The sequence below is a fragment of the Scyliorhinus canicula genome, chromosome 7 (assembly GCF_902713615.1).
Source record: "Scyliorhinus canicula chromosome 7, sScyCan1.1, whole genome shotgun sequence".
Taxonomy (NCBI): Eukaryota; Metazoa; Chordata; class Chondrichthyes; order Carcharhiniformes; family Scyliorhinidae; genus Scyliorhinus; species Scyliorhinus canicula.
The window spans coordinates 117106548-117122821 of NC_052152.1; the positions used below are offsets into that span (position 1 = coordinate 117106548).

The following is a 16274-nucleotide window of genomic DNA, read 5'->3' on the forward strand; positions in this document are numbered from 1 at the left end:
ACAATGAAGTGTGTTATCCTTCCTTCTTGCCTCCCACTCTCTTGTATTAGAGTTTATCGTGATGTCCAGGCCCTTCGGCACATTCCAAGCAGAAAGTATGATTTTAGAAGCTGGAATTGACAGCTTAAGTGGAATGAAAGCCAGAATACCTCAAGATTGTCAATGTATTGAAGCCGCAGTCTGACATTGATTTGCTGACAGGGCACATTTTTTTTGCACAGCAATTGATGGACAGGGAGCATGAGTTAGCAGTACATAGAAGCATATCTCTGTGCTGATTTGCGCAGCTCACGAAATGGCTGTCCTCCAGAGGTGTACCATTGCTGTATACTGCTGAGACCTGGAGGCTGCAGCAGCAACAGTGAGTCATGGTGAGTGGAAATCATAATCGACTCAAAAACATGTAATGATACACAAGTGCTGATAAACAAGATGTCCCTCCCTCAGCAGGGAGCATCACTTTAGTTTCTGTTAAGTGTGACAAATCACCTATTGCCAATCTCTACATCCCAGTGATAGACGTCTGAGTTGCTCCAGAAACATATTTCTGTCATCTCTGAAATACAAATTCCTTTTATCTCACTTTCTGTTGTTGAGATGCAGAATATTTGAAAGAACTGCATTCCTTCTGTTAGCTGAAGCTGATTCCACCCCCTCCCCATTAACTTTATAGAGAAAATGATTAACTTATGGGGATTCAGTAAGCTCCATCACCACACACTGCAGCTGATTAAGAATTCTTACAGCGTGATGCATTTTTTTTGAGATGCTGCATATAGCATAAAGTGTAAATAGCCCAGAAATGCATCCGCCTCACTGACCAGCACAGAGGAATAATGGTTATCTGCTCTGCAGAATGCCATTTGTTTGCAAGGAGGAGATTTGCACTAATCGTGCCTATGCTTCAGGATTTACTCGACTTATTCTCCATTGCAGATTTGCCCTTGAATGCTGTCCTCTATTCGGATTATCCTGGAAGATCTTTGCTTCTACAGGCCAGTCTCCTGTGGCACACTGATGAAGATCTGCTCTTAAAGAATTTACACAGAAGCGTTGCCGCGGAAACGTCTCAGACTGATACGCCGAAGTCCCTGTAAGAATGTTTGAAGGAAGCCGATGACAAGAAGCTCACCCCTCACTCAGCCTCGTCCCGGACAACGTAACCTCGGCAGTGCGCAGCTCACCTCCAAAGCAAACACGAAGGGGCACAGGAAAGGGGAGATGGTCCGGTGAGCTCGTCCTCTGAACGATGTAAAGTTTATCTGAGTTAATGTCAGCTGCTGTTTGCCTTTGATTCCTCCTCACCCCCCCCCCCCCCCCCCCCCCCCCCCATCTCCTATTCCCAATGTCACGCTATCATTCCTGCAGTGGCTATTTTCTGTTTCATTAATGCTGCCTTCTGATGATACAATCACATCAATATCCTAATGGAAACTGTCCTTAACCCCCCCCCTTCCCAGAGCGATGTAGTCCCTAATGTTATCCCTTTTTAATGATGTGCTTGTCTCCTGCAGTCTGGTAGATCACTGACCTCATTCTGGAACGATTCAGTCTTAACTAGCTTGCTGTTGAAGGCTTAATTATCAAAGTGAAAGATATTTTTGATAGTCGCAGACAGATTAGTTCAAAAGAGAACTTGGCAATTTAAGAATGAATCAGTCGATTGTTGGCTTTTGTGGATCATGAGGTTCAAACCGTTGAGCTGCCACTAAATGCGGTCACAACGGAATGAGCTGGAGAGTGTCATGAAGATCCATTTTTAATCTCCTGGGTGTGATTGTGATTTAGAATAGTTTGTCTCACTGGCCGCTGCTGTGTAACGTCAGTGGAGCTGTGGAGACCACAAATTCTGGAAATATATAGCAGGTCTGTCCACATCGAAAAACTGAGAAAATCAATTCTTGCTTCTAGAAGAGATACAGCATCAGAGCTGGAAGCGGTTACTAGATTTTTCTGCTTTAGAATATCAACATTTTCTGACACAGAACACAATATAAATTTGTAATTTGCCTCTACGTATGTTTTTGCACAATCTCCGTGAAAAAATAGATTGTTAAAAGATAAAGAACAAATACAAACATATGTAGCTTATACTTCAAAACCGCATATAAACACAATATTAATGTTCAAAGGTAATCATTACAGTCATAGATTCATAGAATTTACAGTCCGAAGGAGGCCATTCGGCCCATCGGGTCTGCACCAGCTCTTGGCAAGAGCACCCTACTCAACCCCACACTGTCCCCATAACCCAGTAACCCCACCCAACACTAAGGGCAATTTTGGACACTAAGGGCAATTTAGCATGGCGAATCCACTTAACCTGCACATCTTTGGACTGTGGGAGGAAACCGGAGCACCCGGAGGAAACCCACGCACACACGGGGAGAACGTGCGGACTCCGCACAGACAGTGACCCAAGCCAGGAATCGAACCTGGGACCCTGGAGCTGTGAAGCAATTATGCTAACTACTGTGCCACCATGCTGCCTCCTATGCTAATGTGCTGCCCTTGAGTCATTGAGGGATACTGAAGGGAACATATATTGTATTCATCTGTGAATATATAATTATCAGTCTGTATTTTAACACATCTCTCAGTGTGATAGTACACTTTATATAGCAGTAATCATCTCATACTGTTCAAGCAAAATGAAGAAGATGCTGTGTGTGTGTGTGTGTCTATGTATGTATTTGTGTCTATGTGTATGTCCATGTGTCTGTAACTATATGTGTGTTTTTGTATCTATGTGTGTGTATGCCCATGTGTGTGTGAATGTATATGTGTGTGTGTCTATGTGCGTGTGTCGATATGTGTGTGTGTGTCTATTTGTGTGTATGCATGTGTATGTGTCTATGCATATGTATGTCTATGTGTATGTCTATGGACATATGTCTGCATGTGTGTGTGTTTCTATGTGAGTTTGTGTGTGTCTGTGTATGCCTAGGTGTGTGTGCCTATGTCTATGTTTATGTGCGTATGGCTGTATGTGTATCTATGTGCATGTATGTCTGTGTGTGTGTGTCTATGTGTATGTCTATGTACATATGTCTGTATGCATGTGTGTCTCTATGTGTGCGTTTGTGTGTGTCTGTGTGTGTATGTGTGTGTCTATGTGTGTGTATGCCTATGCGTGTGTATGTGTCTGTCTATGATTATGTGCGTATGTCTGTATGTGTGTATGTGTCTATGTGTGTGTGTGTTTATGGGCTGGATTCCCTTGTCCCACCTACTACAAGGACGCTGTGGGTGAGCCGCATACAACGGAGAACTCCATTGACCTTAGGCGAGATTCTCTGGTCGCCAGGCGAACGCGGCCGGAGAATCCCGCCCTGTGTGTGTGTCTATGTGTGTCTGTGTCTATGCGTGTCTGTGTCTATGCATGTGTGTGCATATGTGTGTATGCTTGCGTCTATGTGGGTGAATGCATATGTGTGTGTGTGTGTGTGTGTGTATATAAGTTGAGAATTAATTTACTTCAGTTACGGTCCCTGCAGAGTGTAGGTAGAAGTATGAAGTTTTTTTTAAGGGACAATTTAATGTGGTCAATCCACATAACCTGCACATCTTTGAGTTGTGGGGGTGAAACCCATGCAGACATGGCGAGAATGTGCAAACTCCACATGGACAGTGACCCAGGGCCGGGATCAAACCCGGGTCTTCTGCGCCGTAGGCAGCAATGCTAACCACTATGCCACCATGCGACCCAGGGTAGAAGTATAAAGTTCACGCAGTATCATGCACTAACAGTCATTGCGTTGTGTAAATGCAGTAAAGCAGGGTTTTTCAAACTGCGGATCGTGACCCGCGGGTGGGTCGCAGGCAGGTGTCGGTAGGGTCGCGGATGGATCAGACGCGGTGTTCTCTATCGCGGGAGAAGTGCCCAACAGTCACGACTGGCTTTTAAATTGATAATGCCGGCCGCAATTGGCTTTTAAATGGAATGATGCAATCTTCCGGCCAGAAGCGGCAGCAGAGAGCAGGTCATGCACCCGGCACGTACACTGACATCACACGCTTGTACGTCTGTGCTTTTGGCATGAAACCATGGAGGAGCAATTCCTCCATTTTCTAGCTTTGAGCAAGCAAAGCAACAGGACATCTGAAGAACTGAAGATGGACCGTTTTAAGCAAAGAAAAGACAAAGCAGTGTAACGATGATTTCTTGAGGTATGGCTTTGTTAATTGTGCTAATGCAAATCAGGATGCAAAGCCCATGTATGTTATGTGGTGGGAAGTACTGGCAAATGAGAGTTTATAACCCTCAAAACTTCAAAGGCATTTGAAGACCAAGCATGGCGAGTTCGAGGACAAACCTCTTGATTTTTTTCAAAGGATCCAGCGAGAACTTAAATCATCAGCTGAAGTCCTTAGCTGTAATACAACATTGAATGACAAAGCAAGTGAGATCATGAGGACTAAGCAGGCTCACCTGTCTTATTAATGATAAGCAAAAATGGTAAGGTAAAATGAAAAGGTAAGCGTGACCGTTGGCCGGCGTGGATTCCGAAGGTCGGCTGGCGTGGGTTGTGAAGGTTGGCAGGCGTGGGTTCCAAAGGTAAGCCGGCGTGGGTTGTGAAGGTTGGCAGGCGTGGGTTATGAAGGTTGGCAAGCGTGGGTTGTGAAGGTTGGCTGGCGTGGGTCCTGAAGGTTGACTGGCGTGGGTTGTGAAGATTGGCTGGCGTGGGTCCTGAATGTTGACTGGCGTGGGTTGTGAAGATTGGCTGGCGTGGTCCCGAAGGTTGGCAGGCGTGGGTTGTGAAGATTGGCTGGCGTGGGTCCCGAAGGTTGGCAGGCGTGGGTTGTGAAGATTGGCTGGCGTGGTCCCGAAGGTTGGCTGACGTGAGTTGTGAAGATTGGCAGGCGTGGTCCCAATGGTTGGCTGGCGTGAGTTGTGAAGGTTGGCTGGCGTGGATCCCGCAGGTCGACTGGCGTGGGTTGTGAAGGTTGGCTGGTTGGTAAAAGTGGGTCCCGGGAAAAAAGTTTGAAAGTCACTGCAGTAAATAGGAGGTCTATTATCACTATTGTGTTAATTGTATTGATATGGTCCATTCCAAATGAAGGGAAGTCTGGAATCTCCGTGGGGATTCCCTTTTTATGGTTATTTGCTGATGGAAGAGGAATAGCAGGCAATCTATGTTTTATGAGGCAGCACCACAGGAGATGTAACGGTGCATATCCATCCAGCCAGCAGTATGGTCTCAGAAGATCTTTGCTGAATAAACCCATGCAGTTATGTGTGAGGGGGGCTTGATCTTCTGCTAATATATGATAAAGTTCCTGGAGCTGCTGCTCAATCTAACATGTTCTGCGTTCTAAAGAAGGTTCTTTGTTCTGTGTGCATTCACTTTTCTGGCAGCTGCTATGGTTCCTTCATTCTCTGCCAGTGCGAATTGTCTTAGATATCCACTGCACCCCTCAAAGTGTGTGGATGGATCCTTTGGGACATTGAAGATCACTAGAAGTAATGGCTATCGACCCCTATACATAAATCTCAGACAGTGGGCAGCACATTGGCTCAGTGGTTCGCACTGCTGCCTCACAGTGCCAGGGATCTGGGTTCAATTCCAGCCTTGGGTGCCTGTCTGTGGAGTTTGCATTTTATCCCCATGTCTGTGTGGGTTTCCTCCGGGTGCTCCAGTTTCCTCCCACAGTCCAAAGATGTGCAGGTTATTTGGATTAGCCTTGCTAAATTGCCCTTTAGTGTCCAAAGATGTGCAAATTAGGTGGGGTCACGAGGATGGGGTGGGCGAGTGGGCCTGGGTAGGGTGGTGCAAACTCGATGGGCCGAATGGTCTCCTCCTGCACTGTCGGGATTCTATGAGAGGTGATACAACCAGTACTACCTGCTCAGCAGGCCGACAATTGCACAGGCATTGGGTTGATGAAGATGTTGTTCTGGTGCCTGGGTGATGCCCTGTAATACCCTCCTTGCAAGATCTCAGTCGTTGCAGTGACCTGCTGTGCCCTTTCTAACATAACTTTTTGGAGAGGTATGGAACTTGAGGACAGTGAGGCCCTGGAAGGTAATAGCTCCTCAGGGGAGGAGCAGGAGTTGAGAGAGGAGCAGGAAGAGGAGATGATGCCAAATGTAAATTATGATATTATGTCCCGTGCTCAAGTCCAGATTGTTTGTTTATGTCAGTATATCCACCAATAATCCTTGAACACATAGAAACAGGAGGAGACCTTCGGCTCCTAAGCCTGAATGGTCTAAGTTACGCATCGCAAACCCCCCCCCCCCCCCCCCCCCCCCCCCCCCCGCCACAATCTCTCTTTCTGGACTCCCCACACCAGATTGGAAAGTTAATTTCTATTTCCCCTACCAAATTCTTTAATAATCTTAAAAATCTCAGTCAGATCACTGCTTAATCTCAGGTGCTTGAGGGAATACAGCCCAGTCAACACCTCATAATTTAACCAATTTAGCCTGGCCTTTTCCTGGTTAATCGGTACTGTCCTCTCTCTAAGGTTAATATATTCCTCCCTGCACTCTGGAAAATTACAGTAACTATGACCTGAATCCCAAAGTTTCCTCAGTTTAAGGAATACTCAAGGATCAGTCAGTCAGGAGTGGAGTTGCCACAGGAAATTTAGGTGGTTCTTGGTTCCAAGGCTAGGCCAGCGATTTGCAACAGAACCTGGGGCAGGTGAGGCCTACATCCTTCCCAAATATGACTGACAATAACAGAAGAGGTGGAGCCTGGGGAGGGATCTTCCAACATCTCCAAAGATGTGCGGGTTAGGTGGATTGGCCATGCTAAATTGCCCGTAGTGCCCTAATAAAAGTAAGGTTAAGGGGGGGGTTGTTGGGTTATGGGTATAGGGTGGATATGTGGGTTTGAGTAGGCTGATCATGGCTCGGCACAACATTGAGGGCCGAAGGGCCTGTTCTGTGCTGTACTGTTCTATGTTCTATGTTCTATGTGAAATGTTCTCATCACTATTCTCCGACTTCCCAGTGATCTGAACAAGTGGATCGACCTTGCAGACAGGTCAGCGAAGGGTCTCCTGGCTGGGCTCCTTTCTGTTTTGAATGCTGCTTTGCGTGGCTTTTCCTACCCTGAGTAACAGTGGTCTGACTCAGATAGTTAATTCAAGCTCATTTATTTACACTATCTACGCTATAGGCGGGACTTTCTACACCCCCTGCGACAGGGGACGACGACTCACCATCGTCAGGCCCGGAAGACCCCGTTAGCAAGAATGGCTAGAACATTTTTGCTGATGTACATGATGAACTGCTATGTAGGCACATTTCTCTTGCATACAGACTATTCTATCTGCTCTACCGAGCCTCTAGCATGTGACTGCTGGTATCACTGTTACTCTTATTATTCTGTTAACCCATTATACCACACTTCCCTTGCCTTCAGGCAGCACAGTGGCACAGTGGTTAGCACTGCTGCCTCACAGCTCCAGCTCTGTGTCGAGTTTTCATATTCTCCCCGTGTCTGTGCGGGCTTCCTCCAGGTGCTCCGTTTTCCTCCCAAAGATGTGCAGGTTCGGTGGATTGGCCATGCTAATATTGCCCAAACATTAGGTGGGATTGAGAGGTTGATGCACGATCAATCACTACTGAAGCGAGATTGTAGTCCAATTGAAGGCTTTAATGAACAAGTAGTTACCCCAGCAGCTCCGGTACAGAATGACTGCTTTGGGTGAAACACAGACTCTTATGCTCCGCCTGCTGGGCGGAACCAGCAGGCAGGTTCTACCACTCATATTACAGTATAAGGTACATCCCATCTAGGTACCGCGATACCCTTAATATAGCCTACCACAGAGGTTAGGGGCATGGAGTGCACCTTGGTGGGGTGCTCAATTGGAGCAAGGGCTGGTGTAGGCTCGATGGGCCAAATGGCTTCCTTCTGCTCTGTAGAGATTCTATGATTCTTTGATTGTGCCATCTGTATCATGGAATCTTAGAATGTTTACAGCACATCATAAAAGCAAATTACTACGGATGCTGGAATCTGAAATGAAAGAGGAAATACTGGAAAATCTCAGCAAGTCTGGCAGCATCTGTAGGGAGAGAAAAGAGCTAACGTTTCGAGTCCGATGACTCTTTGCCAAAGCTAACAGACAGAGAAAGTGGGAAATATTTATAGTGTGGAGTGAGAATGAAAGATGAGTCATTGCCACAGAAACCTAGGGAAACTGGGTGCTAATCCGGGATTCCTCTGACGCACTGTGTCATATTGACAGCTTCCAGTTCTCGGGCCCTACCCGCATTCTATTCACCATGGATGTGCAATCTCTCTACACCTCCATCCCACACCAGGATGGCCTGAGAACACTTTGCTTCTTTCTCGTAAAGAGGCCCAGACAATTCCCATCCACCAACACTCTCCTCCGCCTGGCTGAACTCGTTCTATCTCTCAACACCTTCTCCTTTAACTCATCTCACGTTCTCCAATCAAAGGTGTAGCAATGGGTAACCGTATTGGTCCTAGCTACGCTTGCCTTTTTATGGGGTATGTGGCACATTCCTTGTTCCAGGCCCATCTGGGCCCCCTCCCACAACTCCTTTACCGATACATTGATGACTATTTTGGTGCCGCCTCATGCTCTCGCCCGGACCTGGAAAAATTCATGAACTTCGCTTTCAGTTTCCACCCCTCCATCACTTTCACCTGATCCATCTCAGACACTTCCCTTCCTTTCCTTGATCTTTCTGTCTCCATTTCCGGCAATAGACTATCCACTAATATCCACTACAAGCCCACTGACTCCCACAGCTATCTGGACTACAGCTCTTGGCACCCTACACCCTGTAAGGACTCCATCCCTTTCTCTCAACTCCTTCGCCTCCGTCGCATTTGTTCCAATGATGCCACTTTCCAAAATGGTGCTTTGAAAATGTGTTCCTTCTTCCTCGACCGCGATTTCCCACCTACAGTTATGGACAGGGCCCTCAACTGTGTGCGGTCCATCTCCAGCGCCACTACCCTCGCCCCCTCCACTCCCTCCCAGAACAAGGATAGAGTCCCCCTCGTTCTCACATTTCATCCCACCAGCCTCCGTATGCAAAGCATAATCCTCTGCCATTTTAGCCAACTCCAGCGTGATGCCACCACCAAACACATCTTCCCTTCACTCCCTCTGTCAGCATTCCGCAGAGACCATTCCCTCCGAGATAACCTAGTCCACTCCTCGACTACACCCAGTACCTCTACCATCACCCATGGCACCTTCCCAAGCAATCACAGAAGGTGTAACACCTGCCCCTTTACCTCTTCCATGCTTAACATCCCAGGCCCAAAACACTCATTCCAGGTTAAGCAGCGTTTCACTTGCATCTCTTCCAATTTGGTCTACTGCATTCGTTGCTTCCAATGTGGTCTCCTCTATATTGGAGAGACCAAACACAGACTGGGTGATCGCTTTGCTGAGCATCTTCAGTCTGTGCGCATTCAGGACCCTGACCTTCCTGTTGCTTGCCATTTTAACAAAAGACCCTGCTCCCATGCCCACATGTCTGTTCTTGGCCTGCTGCAATGTTCTAGATAAGCGCAATGCAAACTGGAGAAATAACATCTCATCTTCCGGTTAGGCACGCTACAGCCTTCTGGTCTCAACATTGAATTCAACAACTTCAGATGATCAGCTCTACCCCACCTCAACCCATTTGTTTTCATTTCATTTTAACTGTCTTTTATCATTTCTTTCTTTCTTGTAGCATTGTGGATAGCACAATCGCTTCACAGCTCCAGGGTCCCAGGTTCGATTCTGGCTTGGGTCGCTGTCTGTGCGGAGTCTGCACATCCTCCCCATGTGTGCGTGGGTTTCCTCCGGGTGCTTCGGTTTCCTCCCACAGTCACAAAGATGTGCAGGTTAGGTGGATTGGCCATGATAAATTGCCCTTAGTGTCCAAAATTGCCCTTAGTGTTGGGTGGGGTTACTGGGTTATGGGGATAGGGTGGAGGTGTTAACCTTGGGTGGGGTGCTCTTTCCAGGAGCCGGTGCAGACTCGATGGGCCGAATGGCCTCCTTCTGCACTGTAAATTCTATGTAATATACATTTAATTTCCCCCCCCCCCAATCTTATCCACCTTTCCTTCACCTTTCTCCTCCTTGCTTCCCTCTTACCCTCCCCCCACATCTACAGTTCATCCTCTGATGTTAGTTTCTCTGCTGTTTGACCTTTCACATCTTTTGTCCTCTCTGGGGACTGCCATTGGCACTCTTTCCCCTTGGTTTCTGTGGCCATTAGCGCCCGGTTTCCTTGGGTTTCTGTGGCTATGACTCATCTTTCATTCTCACTCCACTATATAAATATTTCCCACTCTCTCTGTCTTTTAGCTTTGACAAAGAGTCATTGGGCTCAAAACGTTAGCTCTTTTCTCTCTCTCCAGATGCTGCCAGACTTGCTGAGATTTTCCAGCATTTTCTCTTTCGTTTCTGCACATCATGACTGTCCCTGTAAAGGTAATTAATCTGCTTCTCTGTTTACATTTTTTCGAGGAGGCTATCAACAACTCCCCAGCAAGCAGCAATCCTCTCCTCCAAGGGGCTACTCTTAATATTCTCCTACTGTCCCTTTTTGGAGGCCAGTTTAGCTCAGTTAGCTAGACAGCTGGTTTGTGATGCAGAGCAAGGTCAACAGCGCAGGTTCTATTCCCGTACTGGCCAAACTTATTCATGAAGGTCCAACCTTCTCAACCTTGCCCCTCACCTGAGGTGTGGTGACCCTCAAGTTTTATCACCACCAGTCAGTTCTCCCCCCTCAAAACAGGAAAGCAGTCTATGGTCATCTGGGACAAAGGCGACTTTACTTTATTCTCCTCTTTCACAAACATCAACTTGTCTAAATTGTTACCACCCATATTCTACATTTTATGTTTATTGTCACCCTCTTCTTTGTTCCCTGAGTTTAAAATCCTCATTTTTATCTCATCCCAAGACCTCATTGTGATGATATGCATTTGCAATCTTGTCTATAATAATATGCACCAGCAGGTGGCAGCATAAACCTACCATGTGACTCTGTGCCTCGGGGGGTTGGGAGTAAGTCATGTTGGTGGATCGAAGCATTTTGCAGTAGCTCTAGAATAATTAGTTAGTGTTAGTTGTTTGTTAAATATTTATTCCAGTTATCTTTGCCACGCATTTGTTTCATAATAAATTTATTTTTTAAATGAATTTAGAGTACCCAATTCATTTTTTCCAATTACGGGGCAATTTACCGAGGCCAATCCACCTACCCTGCACATCTTTGGGTTGTGGGAGCGAAACTCATGCAAACATGGGGAGAATGTGCAAACTCCACACGGATAGTGACTCAGAGCCGGGATTGAACCTGGGACCTCGTATAATAAATTATTTTAACTAGTCAATAACTAGATGTTCTGTAGTGCATCATTCCTGCCGGCCAGTTTATAGAACATGACACTCGTACCATCTTATCTTTGCAAAATGCAATGGGAATATATCCCCTCTCCAACATTTTGCTCTTCTGACTCAGTCTTTTATGTCCTCTTGTCCCTTTGCCTCACCATTGATTGAGGAGCTACTCCTTCTGGAACTCCCTTTCTACCTCTCTCTACGCTCTGGGTCTATAATCCCTAGGGTTTCAAAGAGTGAGAGATGATCTGTTTGAAACATGCAAGATTCAGAAGGGGATCGACAGGGTAGTCAATGAGAGGTCTGGTAATCTGAAACATGAGGGGCACAGTGTCGGGATAAGGGGGGGTGATCATTTAGGATTGACATTGGGAGAAATCTCTTCACCCAAAGGGTTGTGAATCTTTCGAATTCTATGCCTTAGAGGGGTTTGGATGCTCCATGGTTGACTATATTTAAGGCTGGGATAGACAGAATTTTGGTCTCTCTGGAATTAAGGGATATGGGGAATGGGTGGGAAAATGGAGTTGAAGCCCAAGATCAGGCATGATTGTATTGAATGGCAGAGCAGGCTCGATGGTTTGTATAGTCCACTCCTTATTTCTTATGTTCCTCTTTCTCCCCCTTTAAAAACCTTCTGAAAGCCAACACTTTGATCAAGCCTTCGATTACTTTCGGAAATTCTCTTCCCGGATCAGTGCCTGTTTTTCTTACTCTTTGGGAGTTATCTTGCGATGTGCTTTCAAGGTGAGGGAACCACAAGTCGTTTCAACTGCAATTTCAGCTAAATGATTGGCTGTAATTGCGTTTCTGTCTGTTGATTTAACAAAATCCACAAAACTCCCGAAAGGAATTTGGAGGTCGAATTCCAGCTGGATTGTGTCCTGCTGTCAGGTTTTTTTTGTGATTTATAAACTGTTTGAATATTTATAAAATGGAGCATGTATAAATCCCAGAATTTTGACCAAAAGTTCAGGAAACATTTAATGTATAATTGAATGGTGTTGGGAGCTCAGACCACCCGGATGGTCCTGCTTGGCAGCTGAATTCATTTCAGTTTGAATGATTTCTTAATGACCCACGTGGCCTACCAATTAAGTTTGTGCTAGAGAAACGGGTGGATACTTGACTTTGGGATCTATTTTTTTATCTCCTTATTAAAATAAATTAACATAACCTGATCCGCCTGAATTGCTGGAAGAATAAATAGTTATATCCTGTTGTGGTTGTGACTGATAATTAAATAGGGTGGTTTGCAGAAAACAAGAGTACAGGCATCTGGACATTGCTCGGGCTCTTAGCGTGTCTCTGCACAAATGTATTTATATCCATCACAGTCTGATTGCAGCAACATCCTCTTTAGTTCAGGGACAGGGTGTAGTATCTTGAAAGACTTGCAACCACTAAGTAGATTAATGAATAAACGGTTTATTAAGACATATAACTATTTATGGAGAGTGTGAAAAAGGCCAGAGTACTCCATGACTCAAGACCCCTTATCAACGGTAAAACCTGTGCTCAGCCCCCAGAATTCACGCACTCCTGCCTGATTGGCCCTGCCGATCACATGGCCCTCTGAGAACTCACCCCTCCCTTAAAGGAACACGCTATCACATCCCTTCCCCTTTAAGTTCATGATTAAGACATTACAACAACAATGGAACTAATTACAATATTATAAAAGAGATGGATCTCAGCACACTTACTTTGGGCAGCACGGTAACATAGTGTTTGCACTGTTGCTTCATGGCACCAGTACCCGGGTTTGATTCCTGGCTTGGGTCACTGTCTGTGTGGTGTCTGCATGTTCTCACCGTGTTTGCGTGGGTTTCCTCCGGGTGCTCCAGTTTCCTCCCACAAGTCCCGCAAGACATGCTGTTAGGTGAATTGGATATTCTGAATTCTCCCTCTGCGACTCGGGGCTTTTCACAGTAACTTAATTGCAGTGTTAATGTAAGCCTACTTGTGACACTAATAAAGATTATTATAGAAGGTAATTTGGTCCCGGACTTCCTGATCCTTTGGGAGCATTGCATTTCACTAGCAGCTGCTCGAACAGTAGAGGTACACTCAAGAGGATGGAGCCGTGAAGAAGGCCTATAGTGTGTTAGCGTTTATTAACAGGGGGCTTGAGTTTAAGAGCCACGGGGTTATGCTGCAACTGTACATGACCCTGGTGAGACCACATTTGGAGTATTGTCTGCACTCTGGTCACCTCATTATAGGAAGGATGTGGAAGCATTGGAAAGGGTGCAAAGGAGATTTACCAGGATGCTGCCTGGTTTGCAGGATAGGTCTTATGAGGAAAGCTTGAGGGAGCTAGGGCTTTTCTCTTTGGAGCGGAGGAGGATGAGAGGCGACTTAATAGAGGTTTATAAGATGATGAGGGGGATAGATAGAGTGGACGTTCAGAGACTATTTCCTCGGGTGGATATAGCTGTTACAAGGGGGCTTAACTATAAGGTTCAGGGTGGGAGATATAGGAGGGATGTCTGAGATAGGTTCTTTAGGGTGTGGAATGTGGAATGGACTGCCTGCTGTGATAGTGGAGTCGGACACTTTAGGAACTTTCAAGTGGTTATTGGATAGGCACATGGAGCACACCAGAATGACAGGGAGTGGGATAGCTTGATCTTGGTTTTGGACAATGCTCGGCGCAACATCGAGGGTCAAAGGGCCTGTTCTGTGCTGTACTGTTCTATGTTCTATGTAACTTCGATTTGAACCTCAATGGGTCGGCTCCAGACATGCAAAGTTGCGTCCTTGCAGATAATTTTACCAGCTCCCCCGGAACATTACTGGGCTGTTCCTCAGGATGGCTTGCTGGAGTGTTACTTTCATCTGTAGCAATAGCATTTACAGGCATACACTGGACAGGCTGCCCCACTGGTTCTCTGTGCAATTATTTCCTTCTCAAATGGACCTGATGTTTCTGTGCTGTTTTCCTTGGACATCTATCCCATACGACAGTGGACATGTTCTGGCTGCGACCGTTCCAGGAATCAAATTTGGACTAGCGCCAAAATTCTTTTTATATACCGAGCCATCCACCTCAAATGGTCTCTCCGGTTTTCTTGAGTTGTGATGTTCATAGAATCCCTACAGTACAGAAGAAGGCCATTCAGCCCATCAAGTTTGCACCGACCCTCTGAAAGAGCACCCTACCTAGGCCCAATCCCCCCACTCTATCCCCGGAACCCCACCGAGGGCCAATTTAGCATGGCCAATCCCCCTAACCTGCACATCTTTGGGCTGTGGGAGGAAACCGGAGCACCCGGAGTAAACCCACATAGACACGGGTGCACGTACAAACTCCACACAGCCAGTCACCCGAGGTCGGAATTGAACCTGGGTACCCGGCGCTGTGAGGCAGCAGTGCCACCATGCCGCCCCTCATAAGAGGTTCCTTCTGTGCATTCTGCTTTATTCACCCTCCTTGCCAAATTCAGAAGTAACAGATCCAACCATGTTCTAATGTATCTGTCCACCAGCAACTTGATGGATGTAATACCCATGGTGACATGAGGGTTCTATAGGTGAGCAGGAAATGGGCCAGGCCAGCCTGGTTTGTACAGGGGCTGATGACTGTGACTTCATGGCGGCTTTCAATGTTTGGGTGGCTCTCTCTGCCAGTCCTTTTGAAGCAGGGTTGTAGGAAGCAGTTTGAATTTGTTGAATACCTGGAACTGTTCACGGCACAGTGTCACAGTGCATAGTGGTTAGCACTGTTGAATCACAGCGCCAACTACTCAAGTTCAATTCAGGCCTCAGGTGACTATCTGTGTGGAGTTTGCATGTTCTCCCCATGTCCACGTGGGTTTCCTCCGGGTGTTCCGGTTTCCTCCCACAGTCTAAAGACGGCAGTTTAGGTGGATTGGCCATGGAAAATTTCCCCTTAGGTTGGAGTTGGACGAAGGGGGGAGGGGGGGGGCGGTCTAAGTAGGGTGGTCTTTGGAAGGGTCAGTGCAGTCTAAATGGGCAGAATGGCCTCCTTCTGCACTGTAGGGATTCTATTATTCTAGGATTCTTCATGAGTAAAAGCAGTAACGTTATTCAAGACTGGCACCTCCGATAACCTGTGGGTGGCGAATGTCTGTTGCAATTTTTCTGCCATTGCTGAAGAGGTTGTGGGCTTCATTTTGTGTGTGTCCAACCACTTGGAGTGAGTATCTATGATGATCAAGATCATGGAGCTCATGAATGGGCATGCAAAAGCAATGTGTAGTTACGCCCAAGGGTGACCTGGCCATTCCCATGGGTGTATTAGGGCCGCAGGTGGCAGGTTTCGCTGCATTTGACTCTAGTCACATTGTTTGACTATTTGACCAGATTTTCTACGTCGATATCAATCGCGGCCCACCACACATAACCGTGTGCGAGCATTTTCATTTCATAGAATTTACAGTGCAGAAGGAGGCCATTCGGCCCATCGAGTCTGCACCGGCTCCTGGCAAGAGCACCCTACCCAAGGTCAACACCTCCACCCTATCCCCATAACCCAGTTAGCCCACCCAACACTAAGGGCAATTTTGGACACTAAGGGCAATTTTATCAAGTCCAATCCACCTAACCTGCACATCTTTGGACTGTGGGAGGAAACCGGAGCACCCGGAGGAAACCCACGCACACACGGGGAGGACATAGGGACTCCGCACAGACAGTGACCCAAGCCAGGAATCGAACCTGGGACCCTGGAGCTGTGAAGCGATTGTGCTATCCACAAGGCTACCGTGCTGCCCTTTTCATCTCTGTCAGCCCAGAATGGGTACTTATAACAATGGCTTCTTAACGGGAGTGGAAACGACCCCCCTGCTCCCCATAATAATACACCATTTTCACAACTGAACTTGTCTTTCCTTATCTGAAAGGGTCAACTGTTCAGAATTGTTATCATGATATCTGCCGTGGAGGACCAAGGGCGAGATTCT

At 46.6% G+C, this 16274-nt stretch overlaps 1 protein-coding gene across 2 annotated transcripts in view; it reads left to right on the forward strand.

Moving 5' to 3' along the window:
• The first annotated feature begins 807 nt into the window (after positions 1–807).
• mcf2la (mcf.2 cell line derived transforming sequence-like a) overlaps positions 808–16274 on the forward strand; it is a 250504-nt gene continuing 235037 nt past the window's right edge. The window contains exon 1 of one of the 2 annotated variants that reach the window (XM_038802762.1): positions 808–1251. The gene's annotated coding sequence lies outside the window, so the exon portion shown is untranslated. The remainder of the gene's footprint in view (positions 1252–16274) is intronic. The other variant, XM_038802761.1, reaches the window with a different exon arrangement.